This window comes from Tachypleus tridentatus, chromosome 6 (genome assembly GCF_004210375.1).
Source record: "Tachypleus tridentatus isolate NWPU-2018 chromosome 6, ASM421037v1, whole genome shotgun sequence".
NCBI lineage: Eukaryota > Metazoa > Arthropoda > Merostomata > Xiphosura > Limulidae > Tachypleus > Tachypleus tridentatus.
Window position 1 is genome coordinate 154,047,595 of NC_134830.1, and position 18,465 is coordinate 154,066,059.

At 36.9% G+C, this 18,465-nt stretch overlaps 1 protein-coding gene across 1 annotated transcript in view; it reads left to right on the forward strand.

Moving 5' to 3' along the window:
- The window catches only part of LOC143254124 (uncharacterized), a 95,376-nt gene that overhangs the window by 51,913 nt on the left and 24,998 nt on the right, over window positions 1-18,465 (forward strand). The gene's annotated exons all lie outside the window — the stretch shown is intronic.

An 18,465-nucleotide genomic window follows, 5' to 3' on the forward strand; every position in this document is an offset into this window, starting at 1 on the left:
GAAACTTGGATACTTAGGTGAACTATTGTCTGGTTTATCAGCTTTCGCTGGATTATCAGTCAAAAACGAACTTCTTGTTTCCATGCAATGGGTTGATTTAGGAAGTAGTTTTGACTGGTCAGTTTTCTCAGCTGTGGACTTTGGACCAGAAGTGTCCACAACTTTCTTTTCCAATGTGTCCACATTTAATGAGTTAAGTCCTAGGTTTTATGGAGGGTTTGCAGGCTCCAACATGAATTCATTAGTTGTGTCAATTGCTGGTTTGAAAACAGTGGCTGAAATACCCATGGGCCACTTTTCATCTTTGGTAAACGTCAACTTTGAAAGAAACTACTTAACAGAAATAAAGCGTTCGAACTTTCCAAGACCAGCACCAGAACTGGAGTATATAGATTTGAAGTAAGTATATCATTTACGTGTAACACCATTAATACTAGTAACATCATCCTTTCACATACTAATCGCCCTTCGTCTTATGACAGATCATCCAATAGCTTGTGTTTTAATATTAATGGCAGATTTCAGTAATTTTAAAGATATTCAGATGATGTCGTTTCTGAACCATATGAACCTTTTGAGGATTTGTAAAGTTTTTATCAGTTTTAGTACTGTTTGAATAACACTAAGCTCCGCCTTCATTGTCTTTTATTGATCCTCCAACGATGAATCTTAACAAGTGTCCTTCACCCAATAAAATACCAAGTGACGAAATAAATTAAACCTTGTATTGATGTGGACACCCACCTCTCAGGCACAAAATACATTATTTATTTAATTAATGATAGTTTAATGTCGTGATACAAACTAAAATTCTCATAATAATAAAATAAAAGTAGGTGTCACCTCAGTGAATATAAAACAAACAAATAAATATTTGTTCATGTAACCAATGTCTCTGTTTCTTTTTTTAACAGCCGAAACCAGATAAGTTTTATTCCGGAAGATCTGTTTACAGATATGCCCAAACTGAAATCGCTCGACATCTCCATCAATCAAATATCTGTGCTACCCGAACAAACTTTCAAACCAGTCTTCACGTCACTAGATAGACTTATTGTAATTGGTAGGTGTATTTTTCTCCAGTGTCACGTCACTAGATAGACTTATTGTAATTGGTAGGTGTATTTTTCTCCAGTGTTCACGTCACTAGATAGACTTATTGTAATTGGTAGGTGTATTTTTCTCCAATGTTCACGTCACTAGATAGACTTATTGTAATTGGTAGGTGTATTTTTCTCCAATGTTCACGTGACTTGATAGAATTGTTGTAACTGGTTGGCGTATTTTCTTCAATCTTCATGTCAGTTGATAGAATAAGTGTGATTGGTAAGTGTATTTTTTCTTAAAAAAACAACAGCAGAAAGAAAGAGAAATAAATCTTGATGTATCTGTCATGAGCTAAAATATCATAACAATTGATATATAATTATCAATTCTAAAGTGATACAGCAGTGGTTTCGAAACCGCGTGTCGCGAGAATTTGACCACACGAAGAATAATTAAGAGCAAACACATAAAAATAACTGTACAAACAATAGCAGGGCTGTGGTACAAATCAAGGTAAGCATGTTTGGATGTCGTCAGAGAAAAAGGACTAGTTACGTTTCGATACCTTTGGTGGGCTGAGCACAGATAGCCCATTGTGTAGGTTTGTGCCTAATTCTAAAACAAACAAACAAACAAGAAAGAGGTTTGTACAACATTGACAAAGAGGGTTTCTTAATATAGCTATTTTTTTTCTTTATACTAGGACAGAAAATGTCAACAGTAGCAAAAGTAAGTTGAAATAAATCAATCCACAAATATAAGTTACACAGTTCCTTATTAAACAACTGTCCTATCGTCTCTAATTTATAAAAAAAGAACAAACCACATGGAAGGAAGCTAGTCAACACCACCTACCACCAACTCTTTAAGCTATTATTAACCAAAAATAATGAGATTGACCATCACATAATCACGTCCCAGAACTTGAAAAGGCGAGTATGTTCTTGGAAGAAATTGATTGTTTATACGCTAAAATTTGGGATTAAATCCCTGCAATTGGCACAACGCGGATAACCAGTTTGCAGCTTTACAATTAATATTTGAATTTTATTTTTAAAATGCTAACCCCATAATGACATTTCTGGTGAATTCCTGAATGCAAACTAGTGAATTTCCTTCTAGAAAATTTTATTCCACAATATATGATCAATTAACCAAAGAACGTTATTACATTTAGGTTTACCCTTCACATGTGACTGTCGTCTATCCTGGATTATACCTCAATGGAAAGAGAAAGTCATTGATGCTAGTGGAATGGCACGAGTCGTCACGTGCAGAGAACCTCCCAATCTTGCTGGGAGACGGGTTCCAGACCTCAAGGCTGAAGATTTGACTTGCTAACTTGAACTGGGATAAAATATACATTTCAGTGTATCGTAATAATAAATAAATACTAATAATAAATAAAGTGTTTCATCAGCTTTCGTATTGTGTGGTTATTGCCTTCTTAAAGTGGCTTCCTTTTTATTAGATGCTCGGCGGTTAGGGCGCTCAACTCCCAATCTGCGGGCCTAAATCCCCGTCACACCGAGTGCATTCGTTCTTTCAGCCGAGGGGGCGTTGTAATGTGACGGTAAATATTATTATTCGTTGGTAAAAGAGTGGGTCAAGAGTTGGCGGTGGGTGGTATCGACTAACTGCCTTTCCTCTAATCTATAACTTTTGAAATAGGGGCGGGTAGCTCAGGTCGGCTCTCTTGTAGCTTTTCTCAAAACTCAAACCAAGTTATCATTTAGATAAATACAATATTTTTTCACTAATGAAGGTAGTAATGTACATAAATATTGGCCACATTGAATTGAATTAACGGAATGCAGCAACCTCTTGTTATAATTACTTTTGGCATTGGAATCGTATCATTCGTTCATCTGTCAAATATAGCTCGCTGTTTACTAGTTTCGTCAACTGGTGGACATAGAAAGAACTAACTTTCTGATGTCACTGAGCTGACGAGAAATGGTTTACCAGGTTTTTACTTCAGTTTACCTTACGAGAAAACGTTGGTTTTTTTAATTACTGCGAAACAGTAAAAAAAAATGTTTTATTGCTAGTCCAAACTATTCATCTTCTCCCTAATTTGGGTATCGAAATATGATTTTTAGAGTTGTAAACTCTCAGATTTACGCTGAAACTTATGTCGCCACAGTAAAAACAATGAAAAGTGGTAATTGCAAAAGAGAAAGTATCAAACCAGGTATTTTGTGGTTTTATTTATGGATAATGTCCATAAAAAGCTATCCGTTCTGTGCTCGCCGTACTTATCTAACCTCCAATTTTAATGATAAGACCTCTCAAGATTACTGCTGACCTACCGTGTTCCGTGGTATCAACGTCGTTGACGTGTAACGGACATATACGTCACGAAGTCCACCTACACTGCTGAATTACCAGGGAGTGTGTTTCTTTGTTCCAACATCAATGTCGTTTATAACAACTCGATGTCGTCGTATAATTATTTTGTGTGTGTATGTGTGTTCTTACCTTCAAAGGATTTTCTTAATGAGAAAAAGACACAACTCTTTAGTGTTAAAGTAATAAACCAGAAGAAATCACGAAAAAATTTAACTTTTGATTTATTTCATTTGTTTATTTGGTGAATTTCGTATAAAGCTACTAGAGGGCGATCTGTACCAGCTGTTCCAAATTTCGAAGTGATAGACTCGAGCCAAGTCAACATTACTCATCGCCATGGAATTGGTTGTCAAATTATAACGTCCTTTTGTTTGAAAGAGCGAACATATTTGATTCGAAAGCCCTAACCACACAATGCTCTGGCGTGCAGACACTGGGATATTGTCTACTACAGATTTAAACAGTGAGACTTTCTTAGTAAACTGTTTAATAATCCTTTTCATTGTTCTTTTTATGTATTATCAGCCCGTATAGAATATTTCTTGAAACGTTGTAATGATAAATGTATAGAGAACGAGTGATATATATTCACCACGAGAGGGAAACACATAGTTTAGAATTATGATGCAACGTTTCAAAGCAGTTCCTCCAGTTCGTATGTTTGTTTGAAGTCAAGCACAAAGCGTACACAATAGGCTCTGTCCACAAACGGTGTAGAAACCCATTTTTAGTGTTGTAAGTCCGGAGACATACTGCTGTGTCGCTAGGGGGCAGTTCGTACGTAGTTATAAATTCAGCTTATTTTAAAAATAGTAATATACTTATATATAGCTTTTGTTCAGAGCTTTTGCAAAAGTTAACATAGGATACACAATGAGCTTACCACAGTTTTAAAAACTTCATAAGTCTTAAGACTTGCGGATGAGCCACTTGGTACTGTTTCTGTTTCCTCTGTCATTATTTTTCGACCGTAATTTTTTTTATACGAGTCTCAGTCACAAATAGAGTTCACGCTTTAAGGAAAAATATATTATTTAGAAAATTGTCATCAAACAGCTGTGTTTTTATTGTATTGATAAGCATAATGGGCTATATTCGCTGCGCCCATCGGAGGGAAAGAACCTCCGATTAATGCTGAGCCATCGAGTACATACTGCAGAAGCCACCTAGCATCAAAATATGTTACCAGGATGGTTAGAAACAAGTAAAATATAGAAAACAACAACAGTTTAACAACACAAATATAAACATGAAATTTCTAAACACCATTATGTAAGTTTAATACAAAACTCAATGATTAGAAGTTCACATCCACTATTAGGTTGTTCAAAATATAATGGTGGATTTTAAGTTTTAGATTGAATAAGAAATAACAATATTCAAAACCAACGTTATTAATCAAATAGAAACCTGGTGAATCTACACACTTTTACCAACAATAAACAAGACTCTTTTGCCATGACGATAAAACGTTGAAGACCTACAACTTAAAAATTATTTAAAGCCATTCTCTGCTGCTGCTCTGTTGTTGAATATTTTGTCCTGTAAAAAGTTGTTCAAATAATTGAAAAAGTGGTAGTCGGTGGGTGACATGTCAGGGGAGTAAGGAGGATGAGACAATAACCCAATTTGTTGAACTTCTGGGGCGTCATTTGAACAACGTGTGGTCGGGTATTATCATAAAATAAGATTGGTCCTCTTTCTTCGATTGACTAATGCTGACATTTGTTATACTCAACTTTCTAAGAATTACCTCCAATTCTTGACAGTGAACTTCCACAGTGATATTCTGGTCCTGGTTAAACAAGCTGTAATAGATAATATCTGTCACAGACAATCATACAGTGACCACAATCTTTCTGTTGATGAAACGTTGGTTTGGGAATTGTTTTGGAGTTTCGTCACGGTTGATACATTGTGCAAATTGTTTTCTGTTGTTGTAAAGGATCCACTTTTCGTCGCAGGTTACAATTCATTCAAGAAATGGGATATTTTTATTGCGCAAAATCAGCATAGAACACAGTTTAAAACGACGATTTTTTCTGATTATCACTGAGTTAGTGTAGAACCCACTTGTAGAACTTTCTCACTTTGTCAGTTTGCTCGAGGTGGTTCGAAATTTTCGAAATGTAAACACACGATTCTTGTGTCATTTCTCAAACATTTTGGCGCGAGTTTCTTTCCACTAATGCTGTTAATTAATAATTTTCAACAGCAGAAGGACATCCTCTGACCTCCTTATCTTCAAGACTTACATCTTTATTACGAAACTTTTAAACCATATTTGTACGTTCAGAGGTGGTTCCTTAGCTCCATGCTTGGTTGATATTGGGAGTTGTTTGTGATGTTTGTTGAATAAAAGAAAGCCTTAATGTTTCAATGGTTTATATGGAGTTATAAAAAAACTGGTATCTTATCCTTATAAATGACTAAAACTTCAATGTAAACCTCCGCCATTATTTGTCAAACAATTTGATATTTTTTTTTCTAAATAGATACATATTCCACCTGGTGACAATATTTAGTACCAAAATATATTTTAAGACCGAAAGACTTGGGAATTTATTCGGCCGTTAGCATGGACCGTTTCGTCCTGACTGGTGTTAAAGCACGGATATCTCATCTGCAGTACATACTCAATACTTTTATCGTTTCGCACTAAGTATCGACCGAGAATTACGAGCTGGAATCCCCGTAACCGAACATATTTACACTTTCAGTTCTGGGGGCGTTATAGTGGTAAAAGTATAGCACAAGAATTGGCAGTGGATGGTGTTGACTAATTGCCTTTCTTCTAGTTTACTACTACTAAATTAGGGACAGCTGGTGCAGAGAGTCCTCGTGTAGCTTTACGTGAAATTCAGAAGAAACAAAGAAACCAGTTACATGATATTTATTATTGTTTCACAATACAATGATTATTTCATTCCACTTAATTTAGAGTTTAACCTTACAAGCCAAGTCTTGCACTTGCAGGTCACGGACTCGCCTCCCAGCAAGGTCAGGAGGTTCTTTACACGTGACAGGCCAGACCATTCCACTGGCATCTATGACTTTTTCTCTCCAATAACGTAATATCCAAGCCAGACGACAGTCACAGGTCAGCGATAACCCTAAAAAAAAAAAAAATATTTTTATCACTAAACTCGTGTATTTTTGTGATAAAACTATAAAACAACAATAGCTGTTTGATTCACTTCACTTCAATATTTTTGCAACAAATGCCTAAAAAATAACTTACAAAAAGCTTCGTGCACTTTAGAAGAGCGATATTTTGTGGAATACTTTGTTGCCTCAAATGACGAAATTAGCACATAAATATTTCATATATGGCTAATTTCCGGCCACTTGAGAGCAAATTGCAGCCACGGATGGACTTATGGTTAAAATATCATGTTATAACCTTTACTAGAAAGAATATTCGAATAGTGATATTTTTCAAGTATTTAGAACCAAAACACACGATGTTAAACTTGTGGAAACACTGAATGTTATTCAAAGAACAAGTCAGGAGGAATTTTGTAATCCACAAAGAAAAAGTTATAGTTACGGAAGAGTCTTAAAGGCATTGTGATAATGCAGAGAACAACTCATGGTGAATTTTAATTATATAATAAATTAAAGTTTTAAAATTAACAAAACGGACAAGATGTGCTAGTGTTATATAACAGGAATTACAGTAATATCGTTCTACTACAAGAACAGGGATAAATGTTTTCTGTAGGAGGACAGTCCGCCTTCACTGATACACCCAGCAACAACGTCACAATGGTCAGTAAAAGGGACCAATCCTTTGATTTTCCCGACATTCCTGTAAGATAAAAGTACTTAACGAATTATTTCTTTCATACAGTAATTTTTACAGACAATTTTAAACAGAGAAATACAAGTTGTACAGATTACAACAGTATGAACAGAAGTAACACTATAACATTAACAAACAAGCATCTCACCTGAAAATATAAACTTATCCAATATAAATCAAAACGTTTCTGATGTCCAAACGAACTTGTTTTCTTTATGTTACTTGTTTTCGTGCTCTTTGTTTAATCAAGTTTTCGGTTTTTTAAACAAACTCAGGTAAACACTGATAACAGAACACGTGTTGATTCTCACTGTTATCTGTGTATCTTCAAACAGCTGGATGTGATATCTGTTACCATGGTAAACTGAGCTGCTGAAGAAAAGATAAATTATCATATAATTCACACTTTTCGTAGAAGTATTGAGATTGGAAGTGTACTGGTCTGGGTGAAACCACTACTAATATTTCTGAGGGATGTCCATCAACGTGTGTTTTTAAATTCAAAACTAAATGATATGTTAAACATGATACTAGAACTTAGTTCTATTAGTTATAGTTTTTAAGCAAATTGTGAAACAATATTAAAAACTTTGTTGAAGTCTATGTGGAATAGTGTCCTCTATATTCGTTTGTTTGTTGTTAAAACTACACAAAGTTTAATCTGTGTTGTGCTCACCACGGTTATCGAAACTTTGTTTTCAGTGTCATCCTTCCGGGGGAAGTGTTCTATATTTACAAATAAAATACGTCACACATCAACACAGGCTGGTAATGGCTACATCTTTACCCTAGATGTTTAAATATGTGTTGTTGTTTTTTTCATATGAAATGGTGAAATGAATCAAAAATTGGTCTTATGGATTTTTAATTTCTTTTGTTCCAGATCTTAAAAACAAATTAAAATTTAATTTAGTAAAATATGAGGTCAAGGTCATATCTAAGATGTGAGGTTCTAAAATTCGTGGTTCAATCTCTGTGGTGGGCATAACATAGAAGGCCTAAACTATTAGTTTTGTGCTTAATAATAAATTGGCAAACAACAAGTTACAAGTATCGGTCAAATTGTGTTCTCTTGAATAACAAATTCAATGGGGTTTGATCGAGTTGTTTAAAATTGTGAAAAGAATCGTTAATATTGATGTCTTATTTTTTGGCCCCGCATGGCCAGGTGGTTAAGGCACTCGACTCGTAATCTGAAGGTTGCGGGTTCCAATCCTCGTCACACCAAACATGCTCGCCCTTTCAGCCGTGGGGGCGTTATAATGTAACTGTCAATCGCACTATTCGTTGGTGAAAGAGTAGCCCAAGAGTGGTGGGTGGTGATGACTAGCTGCCTTCCCTCTAGTCTTACACTACTAAATTAGGGACGGCTAGAGAAGATAGCTTTCGAGTAGCTTTAGGGGAAATTCAGACCTTACCTTTTTTAACATTTCACAGAGTAAAGTATGGCAGAGATATGGATTTTGACAGGGTTGGAGTCATCTTCAGCTAAGACAGTTTTATCTTTTCTAAAGGGGTGGTTGACCTTTGGAATGGGCTGCATTTGGATGGTGTAGAGACAGTAACTTTAAGTGAGTTGAAGAGAAAGTATGATAAACATATCCTCAAAGTTCCGCCATCTTTCATCTCTCTCCAGAAACATGGCATACGATTCTTCTCTCTACTTCTAGCATGAAAGAATGGGGCAAAAAAAGAACAAAACAAGGCTACCACATTCAGTCTTTACAAGTAAGTGTTATAGCCTTATTCGAGCACCTAACTGCAATTAAAGAGGGTTTCACAGATTTTATAATAGTAATATTATTTGGTTCTTATGTTTGAGAATTTGAAGTTATCGTTGAATGTAGGGGCGCGTTAAAGATAAGGTTTTCAAATTTTCTGTTATTTAAGGTTTGACTCAATATTCTTATGAATGCTTACACTATGTTCAGGTTATTCTTAAAAATGTTATAGATAACTTAATTTTATATATAAATATCATATAACAATGTGTTATCATGATATATATATATAGACTGTCCATCTCCTTACTGAACCAGGCCTGGTATGGCGGAGTGGTTGAGGCACTCAGCTCGTAATCTGAGGGTTTCGTTATAATATGACAGCCATTCCTACTATTCGTTGGTAAAAGAATAGCCCAAAAGTTGGCGGTGGGTGGTGATGACTCGCTGCTTTCCCTCTAGCCTTACATTGCTAAATTAGGAACGGCTGGCCCAGATAGCTCTCGCATAGTTTTGCGAGAAATTCAAAAACAAACAAACCTCACTGAACTTTTTTTTTTTTTTAACAACCTAAATGGAATAAACTTTCTCCCGGAGAATTGGTATGTGTGATTTTCCAAAAGGTACCTTAGAAAGTTAAAAATATTGACGTACGTGCTATGTGGTATTTGACCACAAACTTAAAATATCATATTAAGGATGAGCTATGTCTGCGAATGTAGAGAAAAAAGTAATTATTCACATTTTAATACAGGTCTTTAAGTTACCTTCGTAGCGTAAAGCCACAAAATGTAATATCTATATTCTGTCGACCGATGGGAATTGAACCTGAGATTTTAGGATTGTAACTTTGTCCCGTTGACAAAATGTTTGTTTGTTTTGTTTTTGAATTTCGCACAAAGCTACTCGAGGGCTATCTGTGCTAGCCGTCCCTAATTTAGCAGTGTAAGACTAGAGGGAAGGCAGCTAGTCATCACCACCCTCCGCCAACTCTTGGACTACTCTTTTACCAACGAATAGTGGGATTGACCGTCACATTATAACGCCCATACGGCTAAAAGGGCGAGCATGTTTGGTGGGACGAGAATGCGAATCCGCGAACCTCAGATTATGAGTCGCACGCCTTGACACGCTTGGCCATGCCGGGCCATAAAACAAAATAAATAAAGTTTCTGATGGGAATCGAACCTGAGATTTTAGGATTGTAACTTTGTCCCGTTGAAAATATGTCCAGATTTCGAAAGCACTCGGGTAAGAGTATTTTATAACTGATAGGTGTATGTTGTTGCTGCTTTCAGAAGGTGGTGCAAATAAAAATTACTAGAAAATTATAGGCGGAACAAATATTAATCAAATAAAAATCTGTCAAGAAATATTTAACAAAATAAACAAAGCTAAGGCCCATCATGGCCTGGTGGTCCGGGTGCTTGACTCGTAATCTGAGGGTCGCGGGTTCGCATCCTGTCCCACAAACCTGCTCGCCCTTTCAGCCGTGGTAGCGTTATAATGTGACGATCACTATTCGTTGGTAAAAAAGTAGCCCAAACGTTAGCGGTGTGTGATGAAGACTGGCTGCCTTCTCTCTAGTCTTACATTGCTAAATTAGAGACGGCTAGCACAGATAGCTTTCCAGTAGCTTGGCGCGAAATTCAAAAATAAAACAAAATTGGTTGTTTTGAATTTCGTACAAAGCTACTCGAGGGAAGACAGTTAGTCATCACCACCCATCGCCAACTCTTGGGCTACTCTTTTACCAACGAATAGTAGGATTGACCGTAACATTATAACGCCCACACAGCTAAAAGGACGAGAATGTTTGGTGGAACGCGGATGCGAACCCGCGACCCTCAGATTACGAATCGCACACTTTAACACGTTTAGCCATGCCGGACCTTAAAACAAAATAAATAAAGTTTCTGATATTCCTTAACTTTCACTATCTTCAATTTTCCCGATTATATTAGTAACACAATATATTCACAATAGACACTAGTGACGTCAGTAACATCCATTCCTTCTGAAGAAGTTCAGATAACCTTATATTTACATGCAACTCGTGGCTATGAAATTGTATCTTCAGCGAATAAGATTAGATGTTTTAATGGTCAAAATAGTTAAGTCTGAAGCGATAAGATTGGTATGAGACAAGTTAGATCAGTTGTGATATAATTAATATGTGAAATATGTAACTTTGTCATTCCTGGGTCAAGAGAGCTGGTTGAAGCAAATTATTAGAATACTGTACTAAACCTAATTTTATATTCAAGCCACGAATAAATTGTAGAATTTTGTCACTTCAGAAGCAAATAGGCTAAGTACAATGAGTAAATTTACTGTGTATTCATGTATCCATTGTACATCCTCAGAGAGATACGTGGAGTGAACAAGTGCTGAAATAAGACACGTACACATATGTACATAACAGTTTTGAGGTACTATACCACCAAACTATATAAACTCACACAAAATCATTCCAACATATGATAAAGTGTTTAGATGGGAACTCTTTTCAGGATTTCGAAGTTTAAACGTTACTGGAGAGAGAGAATAATCTTAATGCTGGTAAAGGGGGCTCACCCTACCACATATATATATAAAATTCCGGGGCAACAAATCCAAGACCTCCAAACTTGAGACTTCACTAATTTGTTTTGAATTCGGCACAAAGCACCTCTGTCAGAGCTAGAAGAGAGGGAAGACAGCTGGTCATAACCATCTAACATCAACTATTGGGCTAATCGTTTACCAACCAGGAGTGGGATTGACAACCATATAATAACTGCCCCGCAACTGAAAGAGCAACCATGTTCAGAGATGGGCTTCAAACCCGCAACCTTCAGATTGCACGTCCAATGCCCTAGCCACCAAGCCTTGATAACAAATAAATCGTTATCGTACATTTGAGAAACATAAGTAAATATAACGTGATATCAAAGTACACAGTTTATCACCATAAGTAACTGGATCTTATTAACAACACATCCGGTTACAAATGTTCTAACTTTGAAAATATTTATTATTTTATAATTTCACAAAACAAAACCAGAAAAAAAGTTGGTCTGGCCTATGGTAGAGTCCCGGAAGACGAGTTGCTTTCGAATATTTGAGATGCAACAAAAATTCCTGCACTTTAAGCGGTAAGCACGTAATACGTGTGTCAGTCAATCTCTTAGCTCGGATGGGAGTGGCAGGATACTGTTGACTGCTTGCCCTCTTTAAGCGGTAAGGACGTAATAAGTGTGACAGTCGATCCCTTAGCTCGGATGGGAGTGGTATGGTACTGTTGACTGCAAGCCCTCTTTAAGCGGTAAGGACGTAATAAGTGTGACAGTCGATCCCTTAGCTCGGATGGGAGTGGTAGGGTACTGTTGACTGCAAGCCCTCTTTAAGCGGTAAGGACGTAATAAGTGTGACAGTCGATCCCTTAGCTCGGATGGGAGTGGTAGGGTACTGTTCGCTGCTTGCCCTCTTTAAGCGGTAAGCACGTAATAAGTGTGACAGTCGATCCCTTAGCTCGGATGGGAGTGGTATGGTACTGTTGGCTGCTTGCCCTCTTTAAGCGGTAAGGACGTAATAAGTGTGACAGTCGATCCCTTAGCTCGGATGGGAGTGGTATGGTACTGTTGGCTGCTTGCCCTCTTTAAGCGGTAAGCACGTAATACGTGTGTCAGTCAATCTCTTAGCTCGGATGGGAGTGGCAGGATACTGTTGACTGCTTGCCCTCTTTAAGCGGTAAGGACGTAATAAGTGTGACAGTCGATCCCTTAGCTCGGATGGGAGTGGTAGGGTACTGTTCGCTGCTTGCCCTCTTTAAGCGGTAAGCACGTAATAAGTGTGACAGTCGATCCCTTAGCTCGGATGGGAGTGGTATGGTACTGTTGACTGCAAGCCCTCTTTAAGCGGTAAGGACGTAATAAGTGTGACAGTCGATCCCTTAGCTCGGATGGGAGTGGTAGGGTACTGTTGGCTGCTTGCCCTCTTTAAGCGGTAAGCACGTAATAAGTATGACAGTCTATCCCTTAACTCGGATGGGGGTGGTAGGGTATTGTTGACTGCTTGTCCTTCCTCTGGTCAATAGTTCAAAATCGGAAGCAAAAGAGATAGACTTAATTGCTTTGCTAGTAATACAAAAACACACAACAAATATAAAATTTGACCCAGTGTTAGGCCTTAGTAGCTTTGTCATAAATACCGAAGAGTTTACGCTAACAAGGTTACTTTTTAAACGGTCCGGCATGGCCAGGTGGGTTAAAACGTTTGACTCGTAATTTGCGGGTCGAGGGTTCGAATCCTTCTCGCACCAAACATGGTCGCTCTTTTAGCCGTCGGAGCGTTATAATGTGAGGTTAATCCCACTATTCACTGGTAAAAGAGTTTCTTAAGAGTTGGCGGTGGGTGGTGACGACTAACTATCTTTCCTGTAGTCTTACACTGCTAAATTAGTGACGGCTAGCGCAGATAGCCCTCGTGTAGTTTTGCGCGAAATTAAAAGAAAACTTTTGAAATACATATCCGACAATTTCAAATTGCTTCTTTTGGAATTTATTCGATAGGCATGATGGTTAAAGATCTTAGCATCATGTAAAAGTATTTTAATTTTTGAGTTATTAGAACTATTTCTATTACTGAGAGTCTTTAATGCAATTTTGACCGGAGTTTTAGAATCGTCATAATTTATTTTTTTCTGCCATGTTTTTCATTGTTGGACAACATGATGGCAAAGCTGCTTTCGTGATAGAATTGCTAACGATTTGTTTGTTTGTTTGGAATTTCGCGCGAAGTTGCAGGAGGGCTATCTGCGCTAGCCTTTCAGTGGAAAGACAACTAGTCATCACCACCCACCTTCAACTCTTGGTCTACTCTTTTACTAACGAATAGTGGGATTGACCGTTACATTATAACGACCCCACGGTTGAATGGGCGAGCAAATTTAGTGTGTAGGGGATTCGAACCCGCAATCATTAGATTACGAGTCGAGTGTCCTGACCACCTGGTCACGCCGAGCCCACTGCCGACGGAAATAATGTTTAGTTCCAATAACGAACAATGTACGTTCGTGTTGTTGAAAGCTTAGTTGTAATCTTGTAAATAATTGTATATTTTGTGTTCAATTAGTAAACCGGAAAAGTCACGTCTTCAAGTTGTTACGTCACAGTGTTGTACATCAATTTACCACAGTATTAGCCTGTGTTGCGTTAGAAAAGTTTTATCTCCATTTTTAAATTTCGTCCTTGACCTTTATTTTACCCTTTCTGGTAACTGTCCAGCTGATAAAGTTACATTTTGACAGCGTTCATGTTATCAGTCTTTTCGTTGCACACTTTACGTTATGCAGGTATGTATTTAAAGACTTATACTTATCTGGTGTGTAAATAAAAAAAATATTGAAACACTAATAATAGGACCGAGGGTAGCCTAATGATTACAGTACCGTACGATGCACGTGAGGGTTGCACCCTGACAGAAACATAGAGAATATTAAAAAATATCACTCTAAATTTTAGGATCTTGATCGTGTAATAAAGTAAATAGATAAATTCGCTACAATCGATTAGATTAGCCCAAAAATTAACAGTGGATAATATTGGCTAGTTCATTTTACCCTAGTCTGAAAGGGTAAAATTAAGGACAGTTTAAAGTGGTTTTTGCATGAATATAAAACAACAAATAAAGACTAGTAATAACTATTGATACCTTATTTTGGGAGACCCCTAGTGGCATAACGGTATGTCTGAGGACTTAGAACGCTAAAATCTGGGTTTCGATACCCGTGGCGTGAAAGTACAGACAACTCATTGTGTTGTTTTGTGCTTAATCTTAAACCAAAGAAACTCTATCGTGGCTCAAACAATGTTTCCATCACTTGATGTGTTGGTAATATATACGTTGCTATATACGTCATTATATCCCGCTGTCACAACTTATCATGACGGCCAGATATCGCACTTCCTGAATTCCAAAGACTAATGTTATATCTTAACACCTACATTTGTTATAAAGCTTCACTGCAATGTTTTGCGATTTAAAGGTGAATTTTCAACAAATTTAATAATTGCCTTAGAAACTGTGCTTTGGTTAGGTATAGTTCTTGTGTGGTTGCCATATTTTTAAACACTTTAGTGTTTGAATAAAAATGAAACAAAATATGCAGGCCCTCGAACTCAAGTTCCTCTCGGTCGTTCGGCTGTTTCCGTGATGTTTTACAACTATGACGTAATAGTTGTCAAACACACTTCATTGCGCGCCGACCATTTTGTACTGGTGTTTTATATAAATCTATCGGTGCTTTTTTTCGGATTACATACTTTGTGAGACTATTTTTTGTCTTGATATTGCTACTTTATGTTTGTTTTATGATAACATGGTTTACTGTGTTGCTTATGTTTGTAAAAACGATTCGGCATCAGGCAAAAGGTTCTTTTCGTTTCCGTGCAAGGAGAAGGAACCGGCAAGGTGGCGACAGTGGGTGCGGATGGTCAGTAGGAAGAACTAGACTCCTTCACACCATGCAAAGCTTTGTCAAAATCACTTTGAACGCTCATGTTTTGTGTTGGATCCCACTATTTTGGATTACGTTGGTTTCAAGCCATGGAGGTTGAGACTGAAAAAACCATCGACAGTAGACAGGATCGTTCCCAGCATCTCTCCTCGTGTAGAGCTGAGGACTGATCTCAGCCTGCAGTGTACAGGTTCCACCACTTTGAAGCCATTCCTCATCATCACTAAAAGAACAAACTTAAAGGTATGTGTGCAGTATAAAGCGATAAACAATAACTAGTATAATATAATAATTTAAAAAGTACACGTATTTGAAGAATGTAACTAGACATACACATTTCACATTCATGAGCGTGTTTTGCATTTGTGGCACCTGAAAGTCAGTGAAACCTTGATTTTCTAGTCTAGACAGTGGACAAATCTATCCAAATTAAACTACATTCCAAGTTTTAAAGCTGGTAGATCATTCTGTAGATGTTTTTGTATCATTTTTAAACATGGAAAAGTTTGAAGAATTCCTTTTTTCAAATTTAACATTTCAAGATATATTAGCTATTCAGACTGCTGCATCTAGTTTGATTTTATAGACAGAATTATGACGTGTAATTGAAATTCATTTTTTTACGAGTCATAAATAACCGGTGCATTGATTGTGGAAGGGCCGAGTATTACTTACCACAGTCGGAAAAGTATAAACAAAGAAAACCCAGTTTGTGATACCAATAATTTATAAACACCAGATAGGTTTCGAAATGCTTAAAATTACACGTGAAATAATACAGACCATATTTGTTGTCATGACTTAGGCTTACCATTCTTCCACTGGAGGTATGACCAACTCGCGACCGGTCTGGGCGCTGTCGGTATCACTGACAGTTCCGCTACTCTCGCTCGTGGAACTGTTCTCATCACTAGAACTTGTCAGATCTGTGTCAAAAGTAACTGTTCTAGGTTTGTTCAGAGTAGGTTCTAATTGATATGGTGCTACTCAACACTCTTCAGAACACAAAGTTAAAACAAACTCCGCCTCTGTTTCTCCGTATGCACTGGCCATGTTTTTTTTACATTCAACGCACTGGTGTTGTCGGTTTGTTTGGCAACTATTACGTCACAGTACTTTTCCTAGCGGCAAACGTAAAAAGTAAAACGTTCGGATTGTCGCTGGGAAATGGCTCTTTCTGCATCAAGATCAATGTTTCATTTATTAGCACATATTTTTTATAAAAAATATGAACCTACAAAATTGATCAGTATGAGTAGTTTTTTTTTACTGCAAAGTTTTCTTTTTTCTGCAAAATTCACCTTTAAGCAATCTTGAATACTTAGAACATGTTGAATTTTTGTAAATAATTAACATAAGTTGATTTTTTCTATTGTGTGTCTCTAGAACTCGAGTAAATTGATTATATTTTCAACATTTATTATTGTTCTTATATTTTTCATATGTACTTCTGTATTAATTTCTCTCCTTCAATGGGTTAGCAGTAAGCTTACCCATTTACAACGTTAAAATCCAAATTTCTATTTCTCGAGATGGATAGAGTGCAGATAGCTCCTTTTGTAGATTTGTGTTAAAATAAACGAATAGCTATAACTGGACGCGGACTACAGTCCGATATACTAACCATTGGACTAAGCTTGCCTTTTATTTGATTGAAAATTTTCTTCTTGCATTTATTGTCTCTCTAATATCTTTGCTTGTTGTTAACCAAGAAATTAAACGATAGGCCAGGGGCTTTCCTCGTGTGCAGTTGAGCAGAAATCGTGCGTCGGTAAAATTACTTGTGCTGGTGAAAATTCACCTACACGTGCAAGTTGAAGTGGTTAAATAAATAAAACATAATCAATGTTATAAAATCCCATTCCAGAGTATACATAAATGTATTTACCAGAATATTTTTCCTCTTTTGAACCGTTTGTTGCTGGGCCTAAATACATGAGGTGAATAAGCCGTCGTGTATTTAAAATGATGAAGTTAAAATATAATTGTGCAATTGAAAAAAAATTCTAATGAAAATCTCTGAATGGGCAATCTGTACCGTATCTGTATCTGAACCCGCGACCTTCAGATTACGAGTCAAGCGCTCTGACCACCAGGACATGATGGGCGTTAGCTTTGCTTCTTTTGTCTAATATTTCTTGACCTTTATTTGATTCATATTTGTTCCGCCTATAATTTTCTAGTATTTTTTATTTGCACCACCTTCTGAAGACAGCAACAACATACACCTATCAGTTATAAAATACTCTTACCCGAGTGCTTTCGAAATCTGGACATTTTTTCAAGGGGACAAAGTTACAATCAAACTTTGTCAAATACCAAAAAACAGGTAAAATTCCACGTAGCACGTACGTCAATACTTTTAACGTTCTGAGATACCTTTTGGAAAATCACACTTATCAATTCTCCGGGAGAAAGTTTATTCCATTTAGGTTGTTAAAAAAAAAAGTTCAGTGAGGTTTGTTTGTTTTTTGAATTTCTCGCAAAACTATGCGAGAGCTATCTGGGCCAGCCGTTCTTTGTTTAGCAATGTAAGGCTAGAGGGAAAGCAGCGAGTCATCACCATCCACCGCCAACTTTTGGGCTATTCTTTTACCAACGAACAGTAGGAATGGCTGTCACATTATAACGAGACCCTCAGATTACGAGCAGAGTGCCTTAACAACCTGGTTATGCTGGGCCAAAAGATAAGACATTAATATTAACGATTCTTTTCACAATTTTACACAACTCGATCAAATCCCATTGAATTTCTTATTCAAGAGAACACAATTTGACCGATACTTGTAACTTGTTGTTTGCCAATTTATTATTAAGCACAAAGCTAATAGTTTAGGCACACCACAGAGATTGAACCACGAATTTTAGAACCTCACATCTTAGATGTGACCTTGACCTCATATTTTACTAAATTAAATTTTAATTTGTTTTTAAGATTTGGAACAAAAGAAATTAAAAATCCATTGAACCATGTTTTTTTCATTTCACCATTTCATATGAAAAAATAACAACACATATTAAAACAGCTCGGGTAAAGTTGC